This window comes from Chrysochloris asiatica, unplaced genomic scaffold, assembly GCF_000296735.1.
Source record: "Chrysochloris asiatica unplaced genomic scaffold, ChrAsi1.0 scaffold00131, whole genome shotgun sequence".
NCBI lineage: Eukaryota > Metazoa > Chordata > Mammalia > Afrosoricida > Chrysochloridae > Chrysochloris > Chrysochloris asiatica.
In genome coordinates, this window is record NW_006408649.1 from 1,198,996 (window position 1) to 1,215,264 (window position 16,269).

A 16,269-nucleotide genomic window follows, 5' to 3' on the forward strand; every position below is an offset into this window, starting at 1 on the left:
TTTGTCTCCATTACTCTTCTGCTTTGAGATATGTACTGTGAACTTTTGTTGTTTTTTTTCTTGGACATTTTCAATATTTAGATGCATTTTCTATGATTGAATGAATGTATGTTGCTGTTTTGCTAAGCTTACTGAGTGTCTCCTGGTGGATGAGATCTGGAGATAGGCATCCCTTTTCATGTGTAATGAATAGCAGTTGATATTGGCTTCTGTACAGATGGTGGGATATCATGGGGTATGCTTGTATGTTGGCTATATGGACACGATTGCTGTCTCTTCTTGGGTAACATAGGGAGAGAAAGCTCACACCCCCAAGAAAAAAGTGAGACCAAAAGGCCAAAAACAGAACCAATATAAAAGCAGAGATAAAAACCACTATTCAAAACCAAAAATAAAACCTTAGCCAACCATCCAGTCACCTTTGCTGCACAGGTCAGTTTGCATGCACAGTAGAAACCTCCAGCTGGGGGTGGGAAGGTGGGGTTGTCCACTCACTCAGGCCCCTCCTCTAGTCACCACCATGGAGTTGCACAGATAAGATTTTGAGAAATGAATGGAGGAAAGATTGTCCACTATTTTTAATTCTGAAAGCTAGTTAGATATCTGTGTATGCCCAGTGTAATTTTCAAAATATCTACCTACTTGTATATAGTAGTTGTTTTTGTCTCTTGCTAGGTAAGGCAGGAGTAAAGGGTCCAGCTCTGGTCAACTTTAGGGCTGAGTCCCAGAGTCAGATGTCATAAGAAGCAGTCAAAGGATCAGCTTGTGGTATTGCTGGGGTTCCCAGAAATTTCCTCTCTGTGCTGGGAAAACTGTGGGTGCAACACTGGACCATTTTGAGGGTGTGCTCCCACCCAACTGAATATGTCCTGGCTGGGTAGAGAGGGTGTGACCGAGGAAAGAAAAGTGAAAATGAAAAATCCATCACATCTCTTTTTCCAGATGCTACTCTGTGGTTTTTAGCACTGTTTCACTGTATCCACATGGCTGTGGCTCACCCTCTGATCTCAGCTCAGGCCAAGGGGCCCACAGACAGCATCCCAATTGATTTAGAAATCACGGTGCATTCTGTGTCAACAGTCAGATTTCTCCACCGGTGGGAGTAGGAAACTGATGCCCCACACCTTATATTAGATCCATAAATCTGGAACTGCTCTGATAAAGTGTCTTCTCTGTTTTTTTCTATGCCTCCACTGAGCAGCTTCCCCTACCTGTCTCTGCTTCTCCCGCCCCCAAAATGGAAGTCTCCCATAGGCTTTTTTATGAGTTAGAATTGGACTTGACAGTATTTCAAGACAATTTGTATTAAAAAGTTAACTATAACCAGCTGCAACAAAAAGACACCTTTAGAATTAAATTGAGAGCCCCTTGTCTGTTTTCATTGAATCACAATATAATGATTTTGTTATTGACTATCTTTTTTTTGTGGTCAGAAAAGACCAATTTTAATGCTATCAAGCCTCTCAGAGGAAAGAAAGAAAAAAACAAAACAAAACATGGACAATACTTTTGCAGTTTGAATCAGGCATTTTATAGTTTATTTTTGGTGTTGTGGGTAAGGAAAACAAAAATCCTTAGAATCAAAGTAAGTTATCTGTTATTAATGTTTTCCCTTTCACAGCATAAATAATAGTTTATTCTAAGTCAGATATAGGGCTAAATAGTGTTGTAGGATAAGCACTGGACTACAAGGTTGATTTGAGCTGCAAGATTAGCAGTTCAAATTCACCAGCTGTTCCTCAGAAACCCTGTACAGGCTATGAGTCAGAACCAACTCAATGGCACTTAACAACAACAATGACAAGCCTAACATAGTCATTGTTGTTGTTACTCAGTCAGTAATACCACTTCCTGGTTTTCTTCACTTGGAAATGAGAGTGAACTTTATGAAAAGTGCAAGAAATAGCTATCCTGTGTTATTGATTGATTTGTTGGAGAGAAGTCTTCAGGATTTGCAACACCATATTTTCCCTGTGTGACTGAGTGTGATGTGGCTTGCACGTATGGCATGTTTTTTCTTAAATCAGGCACTGTGCTTAGCCTCCCCCATAAATTATTTTACTTCTATTTCTTCTTGTTGTTGTTAGTTACTGTGGAGTTGGCTCTCATCAGGATGTCCTTATTTATAACAGAATGGAAAATTGCTGTGTCCTGTGTCATTTTTGTGATTGTTAGTATATTTTAATCCATTGTTATTGTTGTGTCAATTCAACTAATTGAGGGCTTCCCTCAGTTTTATTGACCATGTTATTTAAAGCCATATGATATAAGCACTGTTATCTTCATGTTATTGATGAGGACTCTCAGGTTAAAAGAGGCAAGGCGACTGAACCAAGATTATATCTTTGGAAGGTAGTAGAGCTGGGATGTCACCCAACGTAGTCAGGCATGACAGAACAGTGCATTTAAACTACAAATCTGCCTCAACATCCTTAATTCTGGCCCCAAGCCATTGGAAAAAAAAAATATGCAGGGGCACACAAACCCTTATATAAAGCAAGATTTAAAGTATTTGAGGCAAAGGGGAAATTGCATGACTATGTAATCGATTGCTCAAGGTTTTTCTGTATTACTAAGTAGTATCAGGTATAGAACTTTTCTAAAATAAATTTTGTGCTTGCAACAAAATTCAAAGGTATAATCATTTTCTTTGTCATTATGTATAAAAATGATTAATTCTATACTTAGCCCTTTCTGAACTCTAATATTTTTATAATATTTCTTTTCCACTAATGAGTAATAAATTATAGTAATGATCATTGTGTTACTTAAAACATGAAGGTTCTGTTCATTATTAGTTTTCTGATGCGGTATCATTTCAGGGAGGGCGGGGATATTGAAACAATGATTCATAGGCCTAGTGTGTAAAATGTAGTTACCAACGTGTATTTAGATTGAAGGGATCATAATTTTTATAAAGTCTTGCCAATTTTATTGTGGTTTTTATTTTGGTGGTTTTTCTCTCCTCCATGTGGAGCAAAGTATAATGTTCAGACAGGGTTGCTGCATCCGGCTATGTAGATTATGTTTTTCACATGGTGTTTCCAACATAGCAGTTGTGTGTCAGTTAATAACTCTCCTGGCACTGATTATGAATATCTCTTCTCAATTACATGTTCAGTGAGACTACATCAAAAGCTTGAAATTAACCATGATGGGAGTATTCATATCACAAAAATTGGCAAAGCCCACAAATCAGGGAGGTTGTTGAAACTTATTAGCTAACCATTGGGCAAAGAAGTTGGGAAGGTGATGGGACCTAGAGCTCAGCTCAGATATAAGAAAGAGTAAAAAAGGGCTTCTTTTTCTTATAAAAAATGTAACCCTCTATTCACAAAACTAGTTCCCCAGAGGGAGCATCTTTTACTAATTTACATAAAGATACCAAATGGGCTAGCAGCTGCTCTGAGTTTAGGGCCAAAACTCACTGCCATGGAATAGATTCAAGCTCATAGCAACCCTGTAGGGCCATGTAGAACTGCTCCATAGGGCTTCTAAGGCTGTAATTCTTTACAGGAGTAGATTGCCACATCTTTTTCTAGAAAAGTGGCTGGTGGGTTCTAACTGCTAATCTTTAGGTGAACTGCTGCATCATCCAGGTTCCCTGAGTTTAGGACCACAACCCCAAACCAAACTTACTGCCATTGAGTTGATTCAGATTCATAACGACACCACAGGACAGAGTAGAACTACTCCATAGGGTTTACTACCTCATCGCCACAGAGTCAATTCCGACTCCTAGAGACACTGTATAGGGTTTCCAAGGCCATGAGTTTTTGCAGTAGCAGAAAGGCTCATCTTTCTTCTGTGGAGCAGCTGTATTTGAACAACTGACCTTCTGGTTACCAGCCAACACTGTGCTGCCAGGACTCGTTTGAGTTTAGAAAAGTGGTTCCCAAATCTGTCTCATTATTTTAACTACCTGTACAATTATTTCATTTTGTATTTGTCCTATGACCCAGTAAGGAGCTCTGGTGGTGGAGTGGGTTATGAGTTGGACTGCTAACTGCAAGGTTAGCAGTTTGAATACGTCAGCTGCTCTGAGAGAGAAATACAAGGCTTTCTGCTCTTGTAAATATTTACAGACTCATTATGAGATGGAACCAACTCAGATGGCACTTAACAATTACCCAGTAACTATTAAACAGGGTGTTATTAATTTTACATGTATTTGATTTCCCCCCCCCCGATCTTCCTATTGTTGATTTCTAATTTTATAACACTGTAACCTGAAAAGATGCTTTGTAGTATTTCAGTGCTTTTCAATTTATTGATGTGTGTTTTGTGGTCTAACATATGGTCTAATATAGAGAATGTTCCATGTGCACTGGAAAAGAATGTGTATTTTGCTGTTGTTGGGTTGAATGTTCCATATAAATCTGTGAGGTCAAGTTGGTTGATTGTGCTGTTTAGTTCTGTGTCTTTGTTGAGTTTCTTTCTAGTTCTGTTCTTCATGAAAAATGGTGTATCAAAATCTCCTCTTATTATTGTAGAATTGTCTATTCTTTCTTAAATTCTATTATATTCTGATTTATGTATTTTGAGGCTCTCTCATTGGAAGTATAGACATTTATTATAGTTGTGTCTTCTTGTTCAATTGACTCTTTAATCATGGAATAATGTCTTTCTTTGTCTCTTATGCTAGTTTTTACCTTAAGGTCTATTTTAACAGAAATTTATATTGCCACTCCTGCTTGTTTATTATTAGCTTGTTGTTTGTTTGTTTTTTCATTCTAAGGTTCTTAATCTATTTTTGTTTTTGTGTGTAAGGTGTGTCTCTTGTAGATAGCATATTGAAAGATCCTATTTTCTTACTATTCCTTCTGCTACTATCTGTCTCTTGACTGGTGCATTTAATCTATTGATGTTCAGTGTAATTATCAATAGGTGTGAATTGATTACAGTCATTTTGCTGTGTGTTTTTTGTGGTATGCTGAGTTCTTTGTTTCTCATTTTTTGTGCTAAATTAATTTTCTTTGGCATTTTTCATGTAAATTTCTTCTTTGTTGTTATTTTAATGTTTACTTAATCTGTGTAATTTTCCTTCTTCTTGAATTGATGTGAAGGTACAGTTATTTTCTTTGAGGTTACCCTGAATTTATTCATTTTGCTCCCAGTTTAAAGCAATTTGTTTTATCTTGAAATCAACTTGACTTCCTCACCATTTGGAAGTATTGTAACTACACTTTTTTTTTTTTTTTTTTTTTTTTTGCTTTGTAGTTGTCTTCATTAAAAATAAATATTGCTGGTTCTCTATTTTGTACTATAGGTTTGATTTTCTTTGGATACTTCTATATCTGTACTAAATTTTGGGTGGTGTTGCAGTTTGTCTGGAAATGTTCTAATTTTGCTTTTGTATTTGAGGGACAGTTTTGCTGGGTATACAAATCTTTGTTGGCAGTTTTTCTTTCAGTTTTGTATGTCTTCCCATTGCCTTCTTGTCTACATAGTTTCTGCTGAGAAATCAGAGTTGTATCTTACTGGTTTCTCTTTTTAATATAACTTTTGTTTTTCTCAAGCTGTGTGAGGATTCTTTCCTTGTCTTTGATTTTGGAGAATTTGATTCTGACATGTCTTAGTGATTTTCTTTTAAGTGATCTTGTTTGGAGTTCATTGAAATTCTTGAATGCTGATCTTTGTGTCTTTCACGATGTCAGGGAAATTTTCTTCCAACAGCTCTGTATCTTTTCTGTGCTTTCCTTTGTCTCTTCCTGTTTGTAATTCTGATCACCCATAAATTATTTTTCTCCATGTTGTCCAACATGAATCAAGCTTTCTTCAGATTTTTCTTTTTCTCTGATTCTTTTTCTAGCTTACAAGTATTGAGAGATGCATCTCCAAGCACACTGATTTGGACTTCCATTGATTCAAATCTACTACATTGCCCTTTCAATGTTTTATTCACTTATGAAATCTTAGTGTTAGTCTCCTGAATTTCTATTTGCATGTTTTTTATTATCTCTAATCTTTTATCTATTTTGTTCATTTGTTCCTGTAGTGTTTTGCTCAATTATTCCTTGTTTTTCCTCAACCATTTTGTCAGTCATTTGGAGGTTTCTAAATATCATTCTCTTTAATTGTTTTTCAGGTAATTTCAATGTGTTTTTTTCCACAAAAATGTTTTCTAGCTCTGCCTCTTGGCCACCTGTCTGAGCCACACTGTCTTGTGTCTTCATGTGAACAGAAGTAGTCTTTTGCTTCTGAGACATTGTGATGACTTTGTATTCATATTAAATTTATGATTTTATGTTGGTGTATTCTTAGGTACTTTCCAACTACATCCTTGTGAGTACAATTAGGGGGTGGAAGCTTGTGCACTGTGTTCTGCCATTTGTGTAGATCAGTATAGCATGAGTTTGACTAATATTGGTTATTGTCATTGATCCTGTGTATAACAGCTGGTATTGACTCTTGCCCAGTGGGGGTGGGGGTGGGGATTTTAGAAGGTGTGGGTGTGGCTGAGCTATATGGGCATGGTTGCTGTTCCCTGTCAGGTGAGGCAAGAAAAGAACATACACACACAAGAGAGATGAAAAGCAAACAAATAGGCAAACAACAGAAGAAAATAGTAAAGAAAAAAATAAAGAGGAAACAGCTAGAAAAAAGAATACAAAACCAAAAAGAGAAAAGAGGGAGAGGAAAATAAAATAAAATAAAAGAACCACAGAAGAGAAAAATAAGAGAGGAAGTAAAAGAAAGAAAAAGAACTAAACACAATTGAGAGGAATGAGTGAAAGGGAAAGACACCTGAGAGTAGTAAAGAAAAAAAAAAAAGAAAAAATGAAGAAAAAGAAGAAGCAGTGGCTGGGTAAAAGAAGCAGAAAACAATAATTTTAAAAAAGAAAGCTGAGATGAAAATGATACAATGAAAGGATAGAAAGAGGAGGAAGAGGAAGAAAGAATAAACACACCAAAACAATGAAAGGAAAACAACAAGGCAGCTTCTAGATGCAGAGAGGAGTTCTTGTAAGACTCAATCTTGTCTGTGCTGGGCACCCAATCAGGAGGTAGATTGTTCATACCCAAAAAGAGCAGGGGGATCAAGGTATTTCCATCCCAGATGGTAGCCTAGGAAGTGTAGGCAGAACCAGCTCTACGGGTATGGAGGCGGTCACACCTGAGTCTAGGTGCTGCTACTTTCCTATTGACTTTGATGTGGCTTTGTAGAGTTAGCAAGAGACTCACTGGGAAGTATACACAAGTAGGGGCTGGCCATGCCTCTGGTCACTAGGGTAGAGTGGAGTTAAAGAAAAAAATTCTTACCTTTCTTTCTGCCAATAAATGGTATGCCACTGTAACACTTACAATCTTCTTGCCTTCAAAGCCACTCATGGAAGTTGCTGTGCCTGGCTGGCATCTTTTCTTTTCCCCACATGTGTCTGTTTAGCTGCTTCTACCAGTTAGGGATAGTCCAAGCTTGGCCAGGGTTGGCTTTGATGGTTTGATGCAGGGCTCACCTGAATCCAGGTGTTAGGATTAGTGTGGATAGCTCCTTAACTCACTTTGATGTGGATAGCTCCCTAACTCACTTTGATGTAGTACTCACCTCCATGCAGCTTCAACCTCTAGGAGAGTAGGGGCTTACTTGGGGTGTACACAGGGGTTGGCCAACTATATCTCTGGTCACCAGGGAAGCGTGAGAAGAAAGAAAAAAATCATACCTTTATCTCTGCAAGTCACCAGTATGCTTCTGCAATGCCAATATGCTGTCTTGACTCTAAAACGATTCACAAAAAGTTTAAGATGGCCATGCTGTGTCTGGTTGATTGTCACAGGTCACTGGTCTATCTCCTTTTATTGCCTTGTATGTTCACCTTTCTCATGTAGGTAGCATTCAATACACTTCTTTATCCCTTCATCTAAAGTTCACAGTTCCAAGACTATCATCTGCATCTGTATAGCCTTACTATGTAGTCCAGTGAAGAACATCCAGCCCATGGACCATATAAAACCTGCGGAATCATTTGGTCTGGCCTACCAAGGCAACTGCAGTTTTAGCCATCACGTTGTTGTTGTTGTTAAGTACCAATGAGTTAGTTCTGACCCAAAGCTACCCTCTATAGAGTTTCCAAGGAACAACTGGTGAGCTTGAATTACCAACTTTGCAGTTCCAAACCAACCTTGTAGTCCAGAACATTAACCCACAGCACTTCACCAGGCCATCACATTAGAGGAGAATTAATTAAATGTCTGACCAAATATAGTAGGCTAATTTTTAAGTTGATAATTTTGTATGGCCCATAAATTGTGTTATAAATTTTGTCATAAATATGTTCCTCACCCCTGATCTAGTCTGCTATCTTGCCGCCTCTCCTCCCTGTGAAGTTATAAAAAAGATCTTAGAACTTAGAAGGGATTTGATTTTGTTCATGCAACAAACATTCATAGTTGCTTCTTCTTTTTATTGTTAAGTACTGTTGAGTTAATTTCAATTCTTAGCAACCCTGTATAGGGTTTCTGAAGAGCAGCTGGTGGATTTGAACTGTCCACCTTGCAATTAACAGTCCACTGCTTATCCTACAACACCACATTAGGAATCCATTTCCCTCTTATTTTTATTGGCAAAGCACATATCTGTTTGGGTTTCTACTGTCTCAGGTTGGATAGATGTGTTTGCAATTTCAGGGTTAGTCTTGAGTGGTGCAAGTCCATTCCCCTTGCTACTGTTTGCTTTAGGATAGGCATGTAACCCAGTTGTAGCTAATTACATGTGAGGCCACATCCACTGGGAGACTTTGGAGGAAGGTCTTAGCTTTGAGAAAAAGACATAAGAAAAAGTAGTTCCTTCTTTTTCTGCATGTTCCTGGGCATTGTTTAATAAAAGAGATCGCTTTAGTGCCTGGTACTGCTGAAGGCATGCCTGATCTAAATACAAAGTTGATAAACTCAGATTGGAGGCATGTATAGAGAAAAACCTGGATCTTACATGACACAGCTGAGTCACTGAATTGACCAATGTTGAACCTAACCAACTTCTAACATTTTATTAATTAAGAGAACCTGAGGAGAAGCTTTCTGTTAACTTGTAACTGAAAGCAATTTAACCAATATGTTTGGATGAGGTATAGGAATCTACATTTAAAACTTTTCCCAAATGATTCTGATGATCATTCAGGCTTGTTGTTGTTGTTAAGTGCCGTTGAGTCGGTTCCGACCCACAGTACCCTATGTAGGGTTTCCGAGGAGCGACTGGTGAGCTTCAACCGCCGACCTTGCAGTTCAAACGGCTTTGCAGTCTGGTGCATTAACCCACAGCGCCACAACTATATTAAGGCCCTTATAAAATAATGTAGAATTTTCTGAATGATGTGTACAGAGGTTTATCTATTCATCAAGTTCATCAAGTAAGGCCTGAAGTAACTAACTGGAGACCCTGTGTTAATTATACTGGATCATAAGCATCCTTGTACATTTACTCTGGTGTTGTTAGGTGCTATCAAGTTGATTCTAACTCATAGAGACCTTATGCACAACAGCACAAAATACTGCCCAGTCCTGGGCCATCCTCACAATCATTGATAAGCTGAAGACCATTGCTGCTGCCACTATGTAAATTCATCTTATTGGGGATTTTCCTCTTTTTCACTGGCCCTTCACTTTTCTAAGCATGATGTCTTTCTCCAGGGATTGGTCCTTCCTGATAATATGTCTGAAGTATGAAAGATGAAATCTCACCATCTGTGCTTTGAAGATAAATTTCCCCAGAACACTGACCAAATATCAATTTCTATGTATGACATAGTGTGAAAAAGTTTGGGAAGCACTGAACTGTTGTGTTTAACATAATATGATGCAACGCAAATAGGGCAAAATCACCAAATAGCTGTGTAATTGTAGAAATGCACTTTGTGTATTTGTTTCTTAGTTTCTCCAGCTATAAAATCATAAAACTGGCTATTGTAATGAACTTGAATGACAACAGTAAGCATAAAATGTGAAAATTTGGATGTGATCCTCTAGCCACCTTGTTCTGTATTTTCTCCCTCATGTTTTGGTATTGGAGTAGATTGGTACTAGCTGTGCACTTCAGTGAGGAGGACAACCCTATATATTCTATAGGGCCCAGAAATAATAATGATAATAACAGGAGTTATCATTCTTTAGCAGGAGCAGGTAGGAACTGCTAACTCCTTACACTCATTCATGGAGAGCAGGGAAATCTTAGCAGCTGAATGAAGTTGATCTCCCTTTCTAGCTCCCTGTACCTTCACCTCTTTGTTATAATTTTCTAGGAACTCTGAAACAAGGAACCCTGATGCTGCAGTGGGTAAGCATTCAGCTGTTAAAAGGTTAGCAGTTTCCAGCCACTCTGTGGGAAAAAGATGTGTGGCAGTCTGCTTCTGCAAAGATTCACAGCCTTGGAAACCCTATGGGGCAGTTCTACTCTGTTCTGCAGGGCCATTATGAGTCACAGTTGCCTTAATTGCAGTGAATTTGGGTGCAACAAAGTGGGTAGATTTAAGGAAACAAGAATTGTCTCATGGTTTTGGAGGCTAGAAGGACAATTTAATACGTAAATCAGGTCTTGCTTCTTTTAAAGCCTTTATGAGAATTTCTTTTCTTGCCTCTCCTAGTTTATGGTAACCCTGGCATTCCTTGACTTTTTGCTGCATCTTCACATGACTTTCTTTCTCTATGTCTCTTCTCCTCTTTTATAAGGAGGAGCCCTGGTGAAGTGCTCACCTACTAATCCTAAGATCAGTAGTTTTAACCCACTTGCTGCTTTTTGGAAGAAAATTGTGACAGTCAAGTTATGTAAAGATTACAGACTTGAAAGTCCTATGGGGGTAATTCTACTCTTCTGTGGAGTTGTTATGAGTTGGAATTGACTTGACAAGAGGTTAGCCACATAGTATTACCCAGCTCTAGTAGCGTAGTGCTTTTGAATCAGGCTGCAAACAGCAAGGTCAGCAGTTCGAAACTACCAACTGTTCCATGGGAGAAAGTTGAGGCTTTCTACTCCCATAAAGATTTACAGCCTCGGAACCACGTACAGGGTTGCTATGAGTCGGAACCAACTCCACCGCACATAACCATCACCACCACTCTAGTTTGACTTCATGTTAATGTAACTAGTATCATCTTCAAAGACCCTATTTTCAAATGAGCTCACATTTGTAGAGAGCGGGGCTTAGGATGTCAGAATATCTTTTTGGGTGAACACAATTCAAACCATAAAACATCTGTAACTTCATTTGTTGATCCGGATTCCAATCATTGACCTTATCCACCCTTGACCACCCCTATTCAGACTTTTCACAAAATTTTCTGTTTTCCATTGATGATTTTAAGAACCATCAACATGAAAGAACTTCTGTTTACCCCTAGACAACTAAACAAAAAGCATTAATTATACTTTGTCGCTTAAAAATTACTCATATCCACACAAAAAGTATCCTTATTTTTATGATCCAAAGACTCATTCTTAACATTTTCCTATGTATTCATTCAGAATTATTCTTATACTATGTCATTTTAATGGAAAAAGAATAAACCCAATCCTCATACATGCCAAAAACCTATGATTGTTTTTTTGTGTCCATACTTCACTCCACACTTCTTTTACATCATCAAATTCTATGAATTGCACCTTTAAATATATCTCAAATTTGTCTACTTCTGTTTCCACTGCCACCCCTAATTTAGTCTCTCACATTTCTTTCTTATTCTACTCCAAACTGTTTTAAGTTCTCCTTGTTTCATTGAATCCTAGTGTTCCTTTTACTTTGACACAGTCATTAGAGTGATAATTTTAAATGTAAACAAAATCTTGTAATTCCAATTAAAATAATTTTGCAAAGGCTTCCCACTGCAACTAGACTAAAACCCAGATTAATTTCTAAAGTGATTTAACCCCACATAACTATCGCCATCCACCCACTTTCTTACTCTTTCCCAACCACTTGCATTTTTTGTTTCCTAGGCATACAATATGAATAGGCTGGCTTTTGCACAGGGCCTTAATGTACCTTCTCACATGCTGGTTCAACTGCAGCTTAAAGTCAACAGAAAAACTTCCCTATTCAACAAAACCAAAGTAGCCTGCCTGGCAACACTGTCAAATCATCCCAGTTTTTACTTCTTCTATGGACTCAAGTGTGGCAACAGTAGTGAGGTTGGCCTAGGATCAGGCAATGTTTTGTTCTGCTGTACATAAGGTCACTATGAGTCGGTACTGACTCAATGGCACCTAACAGCAACAACAATATGTACACATAGCATTCCAAAATTATCTCTTAAAAACACTGTGTTGTTTCTCTTTTATTTTCTGAGTCTATTTTTTTTGGCTTAATTTATTTACTGTTCTGTCAAACATTTCAATCATCCCTGGCTAAATAGGACCACTATTTAGCAAATATGCAATTATTGAATGAATGGTATCATAGCAGATATTCTTTTCTAAACTTTGCCTTTTTCATTAAGCTGAAAAAATATTCATAAATCCCCAAGTGCTGACTCCTATGTGCTTTAAAAAAAATGCATTTAAGTTCCTTATGCTTATAATTCTTATATGAATCTAATATCAAAATATTTTCATAAACTGTATCAAACAGAATTATAAAACAATATTCAAATAAAAAAATATTAACTTAGGGTGATACATCATATATTGTTGAAACTAAGCCACCATTCCCGAGATGAATAAAGTACTGAATGTTCTTGATAGAGGTTCTTTTGTGTTTGAGGTGTATACTGTGGTGATTTAATTATTCATGACTTTTTTTCCTCTTTGAATTCCCTCAAAACATTAATTTCTAAATCTTGTTGTGAGTTATATTTACTTGGAATAAGTGTGATATATTGTAAAGTGACCTAAGTCTGGTATTTTCTCATTAACCTTTCTTAATTAAGGTCCTGCTACTGGATATAAATGTAATCTTCAACATATAGTAAATAAGGACAGTACATTCATGCTTTAGACTTGTTTGTAAGGTAATACACATCCAAAGCGTCTAGGATAGATTTGGTCTAGGATAGATTTGCATAACAGATTGGAGTACATTGTTCACTAGAATTCCAATGAGGTGTCTCTAAGAAGAAAATTTATCAGAGATAGAAACTTAACCAAACTTCCTAAGGGTCTGTGAGTGGCAAGACAGTCTCATATTAGGACTAGCAGTTTGGAGATGTGATCAGATGGTGAGCATCGGGGCTCTGAGAGAAGGCCTGGAGGGTCACAATGTGATCTCTACCTATTGACTCAAAAAACATTTCTTAAGGTGAGATTGGATTCCTTGAGGGACATAATAAATGGGTGGAAAGAGATTCACAAGGATAAAGACTGTCTGAGATGACTCCGGATTTATGCAGGAACAGATTTATTTAAATTTCCATACATGTGATATATAAGACACACATTGCTCTCTATATGAGTGTGTGTCTGTATTATTGTTGTTAAGTGCCGTTGAGTTGGTGCCGACCCATAGCAAGCCTGTATAGGGTTTCTGAGGGGCAGCTGGTAAGCTTGAACTGCTGACCTTACAGTTCAAACAGCTTTACAGTCTGGCACATTAACCCACAGCGCCACACCAGGACTCCATCTATATATTAGGGTAAGTAAAAAAAAAGTATTGGTACTGGGTTTTGCGTTTATACATGGGGTTTATTCTAAACAACATATGTTTAAGCATATCTCTGTGATTAGTGAATGACTACAGAAAAGTCTTCTTAATAACATAACAGTCTTAGTTTCATTAGGGTGTCTTAAAAAAAATACCCCAAAAAACAAACAAACAAAAAACATTGCTTGAAGATCAGCTAGCTCAAAATGCTGATTTTCCTTTCAGTCTTTCAAGCAATGTCAAAACTAATGGAGAGGCTTTTTTTGGAACATGATTTTATGGAACAAATCTTAACCAAGAACAAGGCTTGTAATTACCTACATGATCCAGAGAGCAAGTTACAATAAAAATTGTGGATTCTGAGGGAATCTGTTGGCAGAGAGGTCAGTTCAGAATACTATAGTGACTGTTTTTTGGTATTCAAAAGTGATAATCTTGGTAATTGTTCTCAAAGGACAAAGGGTGATCATGGGGGCTTATTAAGAAGAGGTTTTAAAAAATGAAAATTGAATTGGTGAGAAAAAGGCCAGAAAAGTTGTATTATGCAATTACTTTCCATCACAACAATGCACCTAGTCACATTCAAAGATAACAAGGTTGTCTTATGAGATTTCATTGGGAAACTTTACCCCATCCACTCTACAGCCCTGACCTTGTCCCTTTAGACTTCTTTTTGTTCCCCAAATGTAACATTGAAACGGAACATAATGTAAGCCCTTGAAGGATGCTAGAAATGCTGTTTTCACATGGTTTAAATGGAAAAGAAAAGGGCTACAGAGATGGAAACAGCATCTTCAGAAGTTGTTCTTGTTAAGTGCCATTCATTTGGTTCTGACTCAATGGCTCTATGTAGAGTTCCCAAAGAGTGACTGGTGAGTTTGAGCTGCTGACCTTGAGACTTAAACCAACCTTGTGGTCAAGTACAGCACCACACCTGAACTCTAGTTGTTCTTTTTAGGTGCCATCAAGTCCGTTCAGACTCATAGTGACCTTCTACGCAACAGAATGAAATGCTATGGGGTCTGGTGCCATCCTCGCAATTGTTATTATATTTGAGCTCATTGCTGCTGCCACTGTGTCAATTCATTTCATTGGGGATTTCCTTATTTTTGCTGACCCTCCACTTTACCAAGAATTATGTCCTTCTCCAGGGACTGGTCCCTCCTGACAATATGTCCAAAGTATGAGAGATGAAATCATGCCATCCTGGATTCTAAGGAGAATTCTAGCAGAGCTTCTTCCAACACAGATTCATTTATTCTTCTGGCATTCTGTAGTACTTTCAATATTCTCCAACACCATAATTCCCACTATTCATCTGTCAGTTTGTTGTATTGTGATGGCTTGTGTGTTGCTGTGACACTGGAATCTATGCCACTGGTATTTTTAATATCAGCAGGATCACCCATGGCGGACAGTTTTCAGTGGAGTTTCCAGACTAAGACAGATTAGGAAGTAGGAGAGGCAGTCTAATTTTCAATGTTTAGCCACTAAAAACCTTATGAATAGTGGTGGGATACTGGCATATTTAGTGTTAGAAGATGAAAAGAGTATGTACAACACCAGAATATTGTCAGATTTAGTTCCGGAAATGAGCTCCTAAGGTCAGAAGGCACTCAAATTATGACCAGGGAAAAGCTGCTTCCTCAAAGTAGAGTTGACCATGGTAACACAATTGGAGTAAAGAATTTGGGACCTTCATTTGCTGGTGGGGCACACCTCAAAATGTGGAGAAAGAGCTACAAACATGCAATAATTATCAGAGGATTCACTGTACAAAATATAAATCTAGAAAAATTAGAAGTTGTCAAAAATGAAATGGAAAGAATAGAGATCAATATCACTAGGCCTTAGTGATCTGACATGGACTGGTATTGGCTATTTTGAATCTGAGATCTTATGGTCTAATATGCTGGGAATGACACATTCGAGAGGAATGGCAGACCATTTATCATCAAAAAGGACATTTGAGATTAATCTTGAAGTGCAATGTTCTTGGTGATAGGGTAATATCCATATGCGTATAAGGAATACTAGTTAATACCACTATTATTCAAATTGACACATGAACTACTAGAGCCAGTGATGATAAAATTGACGAATTCTAACAACTTCTTAAGTCTGAAATTCATCAAGCATGCAATCAAGATGTATTGATAATTACTACTAAATTGGAATGCAAAGGTTGGAAACAAAAGAAAGGCTCAGTAGTTGGAAAATATCACTTGGTGATAGAAATGATGCTGGAGATAGACTGATAGAATTTTGTAAAACCAATTACTTACTCATCGTGAATTCTTTTTTTTTACACATGGACCTTACCAGGTGAATACACAGCAATTGAATTGACTGCATATGTGGGAAGAGACAATGGGGAAGCTCAATATCATCAGTCCAAACAAGGCCAGGGGCAGATTGTAGAACAGACCATCAATTGCTCATATGTAAGTTCAGGCTGAAGCAGAAGAAAATTAAAACAAGTCCATGAGAACCAAAATATGACCTTTTGCATGCCCATGTGAATTTAGAGACCATATAGAAGAGGTATGGGATAACATCAAGAAAATCATACAGGAAGAAAGCAAAAGATCATGAAGAAGATAAAAGACAAAAATGAATGTCAGAAGAGACTCTGAAACTTGTTCTTCACCATGGATATACTAAAGTATATGGAAGGAATGAGACAAAAGAGCTGAACAGATAAATT